The sequence below is a fragment of the Pinus tabuliformis genome, chromosome Q (assembly GCF_031772625.1).
Source record: "Pinus tabuliformis cultivar Carrire ecotype Pingquan chromosome Q, CPIR1, whole genome shotgun sequence".
Lineage (NCBI taxonomy): Eukaryota > Viridiplantae > Streptophyta > Pinopsida > Pinales > Pinaceae > Pinus > Pinus tabuliformis.
In genome coordinates this window covers 699,956,957-699,966,345 of record NC_142296.1, presented here as the reverse complement: position 1 = coordinate 699,966,345, position 9,389 = coordinate 699,956,957, and the positions used below count along the sequence as shown (strand labels likewise).

Genomic DNA, 9,389 nt, shown 5'->3' with positions numbered 1-9,389 from the left:
CCTATGTATACATCTTCCTCCACATGGAGATATTTAACAAAACATACATCCTTTCACAGGAAATCTTTAACAAAGCACGTATGTTTTATTGCTTATTTAATGTTTTATTTATATATTTCTCATCATTTTCCCTTCACCTTCTCTCTTTATATATATCCCTTCACATTGAAATGTTTAACAAAACATACATCTCTCTCTCCTTACATATGGAAATATATAACAAAATCTATTTTAGTCCATTTAAATCATCACATTTTTTTATCTTTAGATTTTTCATCATTTTAACCTCTCCCTATATAAAATATAGACCCCCCACACACATATCCTATTACATTTTTTATTTATTTATATGTTTTTTATTTATTTTTATAAAACATAATACACCATTTTTGTCAATTTCTAAGGCATCAAAGAATTGAATTATTATCTCCATATTTCTTATCATCAAGTTTGAGATACCTTTTACAATTTTTCTTTTTAACTCTCTTACTATTATCCTCTATATATGTATAAATTTTTTTTTAATAAAATATACATGCTTTTAAAAATTATATATATATATATATATATATATATATATATAAAAAATATAACTACCCTCTTTGGAAGTTTTAATGGATATAACCCATCAATTAATTAATTTACTTATTATCTATATATTCCTTATTATTAAATTTGACATATGCTTTATAATTATTGTTATGAACCTTCTTTTACTATAATAGTTATCATAATTTAGAAAATCACATATCTTTATCTATACTAAGCCTAGATCCATTTTAATCTCAAATCTATCAAGCCCGAGAGGTATAAAAATATCTCAAGGTGAAAACCTCTTTTTTGAATGCAAAAATTGAGGAAAGGTTTGCACCTCGAGATATTTGATCCCTCTCCACATTTGATAGGTCGAATCTAGGCTGGTTTCAGAAGTGTGCGGTCATACAAAATTTGTTGAACATCTAATAATTTTGAGAATTTTGAATATGATAAATATGTCTAAGATTAATTTGGTCAATTTAATTTTAAATTTGCTTAGTTACCTGAGGTTGTTGAAATGAGAGAGATTGTTAGTAGCTTGAATGATGAAAAATGATGATTTTTTTTAGTGAAAAGTGGCAATGTAACAATAGATAGATAGATATGGAGGGAGTGTGTGTTTGTTTAGGGGTGAGATAGAAAGATAAAGAAGGAGAAACAATGGGAGATATAGATATAGATGGAGGGGGTAGAGATGTGCTTACACTGAAATTAATGCATACTATTAATCTAATTACTTTGAAATTAATGTACATCATCCATCTATTGCATCAAATCAGAAATCAACATCTACACGGAAATCAATGCATCTCATGAAAACAATGAGATAGGATTAGAAATCAACATCTACACTAAAATCAATGCATCTAGTGTAAGCAATTAAATAGGATTAGAGATAAATATCTACACTGAAACCAATGTATCCAGTGCAAGCAATCAAATAGGAGTAGAAATCAACATCTACACTAAAATCAATGCATCTAGTGCAAGGTATTAAATAGGATTAGAAATTGACATCTACATTGAAATAAGTGCATCCAGTGCAAGTGATGAAATAGGATTATAAATCAATATCTACATTAAAACCAATGCATCCAATGAAAGCAATCAAGTAGGAGTAGAAATCAACATCTACAATGAAATAAATGCATCTAGTGTAAGGATTAAATAGGATTAGAAATCGACATCTACACTGAAATCAATATATCTATTTTAGTGGAAAACCAAAATATTCATGACTTTCTATATCTAACTTATATGTCTATATTTGTCTTTGTGTGTCTCTTTCTTCTTCCCTCTCTCTCCACCTTCCATTATGTGTCTATCTCCCTCCATCTCTCCTATCTTTCCCTCTCCCTCCCTTTCTCTATCTTTCTCTTCTTCTGTCTTTCTCCCTGCCATCCATCTCTATACCTCCCTCTATCTCTCCTTATTTGTCCCTCTATCTCATCCCCCTAAACACATCTCTCTCTCTCGCTTTCTATATATATATATATATATATATATATATCCCTACATCTCTATTTCTTTATCTCTCTATATCAGCCCACAAACATACACACACTCTCTCTCCATATCTATCTCTCCATCTATATCTCCATCTCCCATTGTCTCTATCTACCATTGTCTCTATATCTCAACCCCCAAACAAGCACACTCTCTCTCCACATTTATCTATCTCTCTGTCTCTCTCCCCCATTCCTCTCCCTCTCTACTCTCTCTCTCTCTCTCTCTCTCTCTCTCTCTCTTCTACTTCTCTCTCCATATCTATATCTCTTCCTCCCTCCCTCTCTTTGCCTCTCTCTTCTGCGCTCTCTCCCCCCTCCATCTATATCTTTATCTCCCATTGGCTCTCCTTTTCACCCTCAAAACATATCTATCCACCTCTCTCTTCCTCCTTCTTCCTCTCCCTCTCTCTCTTCCACTTCTCTCTTTCTCTCTTCCCCTTGTCTCCCTCTCCCTCTCCCTCTCTCTCCTTCTCCCTTTCTCTTTTCCCTCTCGTTCTCCTCTCTCGCTCACCATCTCTCCATCTCTCCCTTGTCACTCCCTCTCCCTTTCCACCTTTCTCTATCTATGTCTTTCTTCCCCTTCCAACTCCATCTCTCTCTCCCCCTCTCTCTCCTATCTCTACTTTCCTCTCTCTCCCTTTCTCTCCCACCTCCCTCTGTCTCTCCCCCCCATCGTACTCTCTCTTTCTCTCTACCCTCCAACTATGTTACTATCTCCCTCCCTCTCTCCTTCTTGCTCTGCCCTTCTTTCCCCCTTACATATATCTTTGTCTCCCTATCTCTATCTTCCCCTTCGTTCCCTATCTCTATACTCTCCTTTTCTCTCTCTTCCCTCATCTTCTCTCTCTCATTCCATCCTCATCCCTCCCTTGTCACTCCCTCTCTCTATCTCCACCTCTATTTCTGAATTTCTTTTTTCTTCCCTATCTCTCTTTCCCCCTCCAAATCCATCTCTTTCTCTCTCCCTCCCTCTCTCTTCCTCTCTCCCCCTTCCTCCCTCTCTTCTTTCCTCTCTCTCCCTGTCTCTCACACCTCTATTCCCCCTCCATCTCACTCTCTATTAAGAAAGTATTTAAATTAAAAAAAAAAAAAAAAAACATAATTGGTTGTAATATGTTAAACCTATATTTTCGATCAAACATGTCAAAGAAAATATAATAATAAAAAACTTAAAAGAACCATGCACTATCTTTCCTCGATCATTTTTAATTACTTTGTGTTCTCTCTTCATTTGGAGCTTTGGATAAGATGCATCTATCATCGTTCTTTAAAAAATTATTTATATTATATAAATTTAACATATGCATATATAAAAACATTCTCATTTTTAATTTATTAAAACAACGATTTAATCTCTATGGAAATATTTTTAGTAGTCATGAGGATGGCTAGTTTAGATATACCTCAAAAGTAATTATAAATTTTTTGCTTTTAGATTTAATTAAGAAATGTTATAAAATAAAATTAAAATAAATTACTTGTAAAATATTTTGATTTTGAAATAAGTTTTGGTTTTTGGGCATGTGGTATTGATAAGCCTTGGTATTGGCTCTTGGTATTCTAATAGAATAATTAAAAGCCTAGATGGTCCATGGTATTGGTAAACCATGGTATTAGCCCATGGTATTATGATTTTCTTCCCTCCTCTCCCTCTCTCCATCTCTCTCTATTTTTCTCTTCTAGGTATTGGCCCATATGATTAAAAATATTATCATATTATAAATATTAAATTTATTTGTAGATAGTTATTTGTAAATAGTTATGGAATCATTAATATTTTAATTTATAATATTATTTATGTGTCATATATTTTAATGTGATATATATATATATATATATATATATATATATATATTCTTTATCTAAAAAATTGTTTCTAATTTTATTAATAAAAAAACAAAATTACACTACACCAAAATTTGAATTTAAAAAATATTTATCATTTAACCTCTCAAAATTAAATATTGATTACCTTCATGAATACCAAATATTGATTATCTTTAAGAATGCCATGTTTTGTATTGCATAGTGAAGTTGTGAATACAGCGTTTAGAATAGCATGGTAAAATGTTATTCGTTGTACTTAAAATAAATAAGTGGAACAACATTAAACAACAAAATTCATGACTGGGCTGCATTACCAGGACCTACTAGAATCATGTTAAACAAAGTGAAGTACTCCGTGAGAGACTAGTAAGAGTCCGACGTCCTCAACGATTGAGTGCTCCACCAATTTTCTATTTCCTTCAACTAAATAAACGTGTGTTTCGTGAATCGTTAAACAATAAGATAAACTAGTCACTGACAAACGTTGCAGGAAATTCTATTAACCTAGTCACTGACAAACGTTGCAGGAAATTCTATTATTTTTAATGTTTTCCTATTGCACGCGAGCACCTTTTCCTACCAAACAAAGAGATAAATAGCGGGCGAGGCGATTGAGTAAGCCATCTTGAGTGAGGTAGACGTCAATGTCTGTAAGTTAGTTCGTTTTCTATATTTAGCCTTCTACTATCCTTCGCACTCTTTGTTTCGTCTTCCTCACAGCGATGGCGCGATGTGTAATATCGGTATTCATTGCATTTGCCCTCGTCCTCTACATCGCCGGCGTTCGAACTCAGGAAGTTGGTAATTCGTCTTGCTCCCTTTTATTCTTTTAAATCTTCGTATAGAAACTTGCAGAGGTTCATCTGAAACTGGATTTTGTTGGCGTGAACGAACAGACGACGAGACTGAGTTCGACTACGGAGACGGTCCGAATGGGCCTGCGCATTGGGGCGAGCACGATGGCTGGTGGGCTTGCGGGAACGGAACGGAGCAGTCTCCCGTCGATGTGAAGAGCAACGCCGCACATTCTCCGGAGCTGGGCCCTCTCGGCAGAAATTATAAAATTGCAGATGCGAGTCAGCGACCCTCGTCAACAGGGGCCACGACATCATGGTGAGAAATGCAACCTTTCTTTGAAGCTTTTGCCATCTACAAAGATTTCATGTTCGATTTGCTCTTTACACCTATAGTTGTGCTACATCAGGTGAACTGGACGGAAGACGCCGGAAGTCTGGAGATAGAAGTAGAAAGATGCAGTACAGTGAATCAATGCGATTGGTATACCAAAAGCTTTACACTGTATCAATGCCATTGGCACCACCCGGCGGAGCACACTCTTGATGGAGTGCAGTACAATCTCAAAACCCTTTTTTCAATCTTTGCTGTGCTAAATTATGTTTCGCTATTAGGCGTTGCTCAAGGGTTTTGCATTGAAAAAGTAGGTATCCGTTGGAAATCCATCTGGTGCACAAAGCGGACGACGGCGAGATTGCCGTGATTGGAATACTTTACAAGAGTGGCGCGCGTGACCCATTCCTAGACAAGGTATATCTGTGAAATCTCATTTTTCTTTGTTACCATTAAGTCTATATATGTGCAGATTAATTATGAAGCGATTATATATATTGTGCTCACTATGTTGGGGTACAACGAACAGTTAACGGATGCAATCCACGCTCTGGCCGATAATCCGAATGAAACGGTGGAACTCCTCGGCCCGGTGGATCCATTCGACATAAAATTCGATAGCAGTAAATATTACCGGTACATGGGATCTCTCACTACTCCTGCATGCACGGAAGGAGTCATTTGGACCGTGATTGATGAGGTATTCTCATCGTCCCTCTCGTTATCGCTTAAACACAAATCTACCGCCTCTATGGGTATGGACCATGTGACCTGATGCGTTTTCACTCTGCAGATAAAGACCGTCTTAGATGACCAACTGAGCGCTCTGCAAGCAGCTGTCCATGATGTAAGTGTTGGATAAGGTCTTTGCTTGTTATTAATTTACGGAGGAATTCGGTTAACTGAATAATGTTATACTTTGCATTTATCATTTGAGTTGCGCTATCTATTTTTCAAGAATGCATTATGGATACCAATCAAATAATTTTGAATAAATATATTATAATCTTTATTGATATATTTACTATATTATTATATTTTTTTGATATATTATTTTGAATAAATATTCTATAGTCTTTAACTAAAACATGCATGTTTTTTTTTTTTTAAGAGTTAATTGAAATATAAGATTTATTAATGTTCTATTCATTGTATTTTGCAGGGTTATGTTGAAAATGCAAGACCACTGCAACTCCTAAATGAAAGAAAAGTTAGCATGTATAGCGAAGAAGCCAAATGGAGTTCAACTTGAATTCGTTAAACCCTGTAGGGTTTATGTTTTACATCAAACATTTTCTAAGATTATTAGTAAGTTGTGATAGAATATAAAATCGTGTAGGGTTTATCTTTAACATCGAACATTTTCTAAAATTATTGGTAAGTTGTGAGAGATTAGAGTTGATATTTAATAAATGTGACTCGGTTTTAGTAAATAAGAAAAGTTAGCATGTATAGTGAAGAAGCTCAACGGAGTTCAACTTGAACTTGAATTTGTTAAACCTGGTAGGGTTTATATTTTACATCAAATATTTTCTAAGATTATTAGTAAGTTGTGCTAGATTGATATTAAATAAATGTGACTCAGTTTTAGTAAATCAGGTTTAGTAGTGAGATGAAAAGTTATTATGTTTGCATGGTAGGTATATAGGAGTGAAGAAATGGATGGAAAAATATTGTATGTGAAGTTTTTATTTTGATTGATAAATGAATGGCAGTCTATTTTTCAGTGAAATGATTTTTATTTTTATATATATATTTTTAAGATTAGTAAATTATGGTAGATTATAGTTTATATTAAATAAATGTGATTGAGTTTTAGTAGTTAGATAAAAAGTTATTATGTTTGCACAATAGGTATATAGATGGCGTTTGGGAATGAATGGAAAAATATTATATGTGATGTTTTTAGAGATGAATGGGAGTATATTTTTAAGTGAAATGATTTTTATTTTTATATGGCGCTTTTTAAAGATTATTAGTAAGTTATGGTAGATTATAGTTGATATTAAATAAATGTGATTGACTTTTAGTAAATAAGGTTTAGTAGCTAGATAAAAAGTTATTGTGTTTGCATAGTAGGTATATATATGGAGTTAGGAAATGGATGGAAAAATATTGTATGTGAAGTTTTTTTTAGAGACAAGTAAATGGGAGTATATTTTTAAGTGAAAATATTTTTATTTTTATAGGGTGTTGTTATATTTTAAGGATATTTTTTATATATTCAAGTAAAAGAAATTTTCCATCTTATTCACACACACACACACACACACATATATATCTATATATATATATATATATATATATATATATATATATATATATAATTTTACACGTTTTTCAAACGAAAAAAGAGGCTAACAACATTATTGTACATTATTGAGTTTGAAGAAATTAATTGAGAAAATGAGTTTCCCTTATTTAAAAAAATAAAAAAATCAAACACCCAAATTCAAAACAAAAATGGTTAAAATTGACATTTAATTAGAAACTAAAAATATTATTTGGTTTTCTTAGTTTTCAAGTAAGATCATATATCATATATCTTTTGATAGAGTGTAAAAGTACCATACTTTTTAAATATAGAGTGTAAAATATAATTTTAATGCTTATTTATCTTTACTTCAATACACAATAAATAATTTTCACTAAAAAATGATTTTCAAAATTTAACATAAGTATATAACACTTTATATTTCAAATAAAATTCCAAATAAAATAGTTTTATGGGGATATTTGAATCAAAAAATAAAAATAAAATAAAATAAAATAAAATATTTTTTTTTTTGAATTTTTATAGATTTTATGTTAAAAGATGATAATATTTAAAGTTATTTCCATACAGTAACCAATGACATAAAAATTAGAGTAAAAATAACATAATAAAATACAAATCATTAAACAACAATAAATGAGTATTTATTGTTAACTCAAAATAAGTCAAAACATTAGAACTTATTAACAATTTGTAAAATTGGTCTTGTCTTTGAAGAACAACTTCTAATTAATCAACAACATCATATATGCCAATTCATTATTCTCAAGCGCCTCATCATCATTTCCTTCCATGGTATTCCTTGCCTCCATTGGTTCATTTTTCTCTTCCATTGGACCTTTGATGTCCAAAACTTCCCCAACTTGTTCATTTTCAAGCAATCTTTGTAATGATGGCTCAAGTTCCTTTGATATTTTCATCACATGTGATTCACTAAAATATCCTTCCCAAAACCAACTTCTTGGATCTATATTCCTATCCTACTTATATATTTGGGGTTTAATGTTCCTACTGTAAATTGGATCATGAGTTGCATAACCTCCATTTCTTTCATTATTCTTATAAATGGATAAACTCACATTTATTTCAAGCTCAAACAGATATTTGGCAAGGATTTCCATTATCGCCTTACTCTTTTTATCGGTAACTGAAGGGTGAATCAGAATTCTTAGGGAAGCTAAAAGGAGGGGTTCACTTAAACTGCTAGGATTTTCATTTCAAATTTATTATTTGTAGACAACATTCTCATCTTTTGTGATGGTATAGGAAGAGATGCTACAACCATCAAAGATGCACTTTCTCTCTTTGAAGCTACTACACGTATGATGAATAACACATAAAATTCTACTTTATCTCTTTGCGGAATGAATGTTGAAGATATGACATTTTTTCAACCTACTTCTCCCTTTGTTGTATTATAGATTGATCTAGGACTTAAATATTTGGGATTGAAGTTAAAGCCTAACTCATATAAAGTTGCAGATTAGGTTTTGTTAATAGAAAAAATTGAAAAAAGGCAAACATTGAACTTAAGATGGCTTTCTAGAGGTGGAAAATACTTTCTTATTAAATCAATCCTTAAGTAAATACCAATTTATTGGATGTCGCTTTCCTGGTTTCCAAAGGGTATATTAAACAAGATAGAAAAAATTGTAGGAAATTTTTATGGTTAGTTTAATTAGATTTCTATGTTCTTCCATGTGTAATCTAGGAAAGAATGACTACTCCTAAATCTTTTGGAGGTTGAGGTTTAAAGAAATTACATTTGTTTCCAGAAGCCTTAGCAGCTAAAGTTGGCCATACATTATTAAAAACTCACTCTCTTTGGAAGTAAGTGGTGTATATGAAATAAATACACCTTATGAAGTTTGAATATTAGATAAGTTTACCCAATAAATTGAAAACAAATATTTTTATCACTTTCAAAGTTTATCTCTACTCATTCTCATTGATTGAATTGCGACCATCCTGGAAAGTGGGTGATGTATCACTGTTAAATGTTGCATAGATCCTTGGATAGGAAGTCATATTGATCATAGACTTTTGAAACATTTCATTGAATACCTAATTGGAAATGGCCTCACTTTTTTGAGTCAATTTGTAGATCCATCATA

The 9,389-nt window shown here is 32.2% G+C and overlaps 1 pseudogene; it reads left to right on the top strand.

Annotated features, from left to right (window-relative positions):
* Positions 1-4,594: 4,594 nt before the first annotated feature.
* On the top strand, positions 4,595-6,252 carry LOC149221469 (alpha carbonic anhydrase 4-like; annotated as a pseudogene).
* Positions 6,253-9,389: the final 3,137 nt, after the last annotated feature.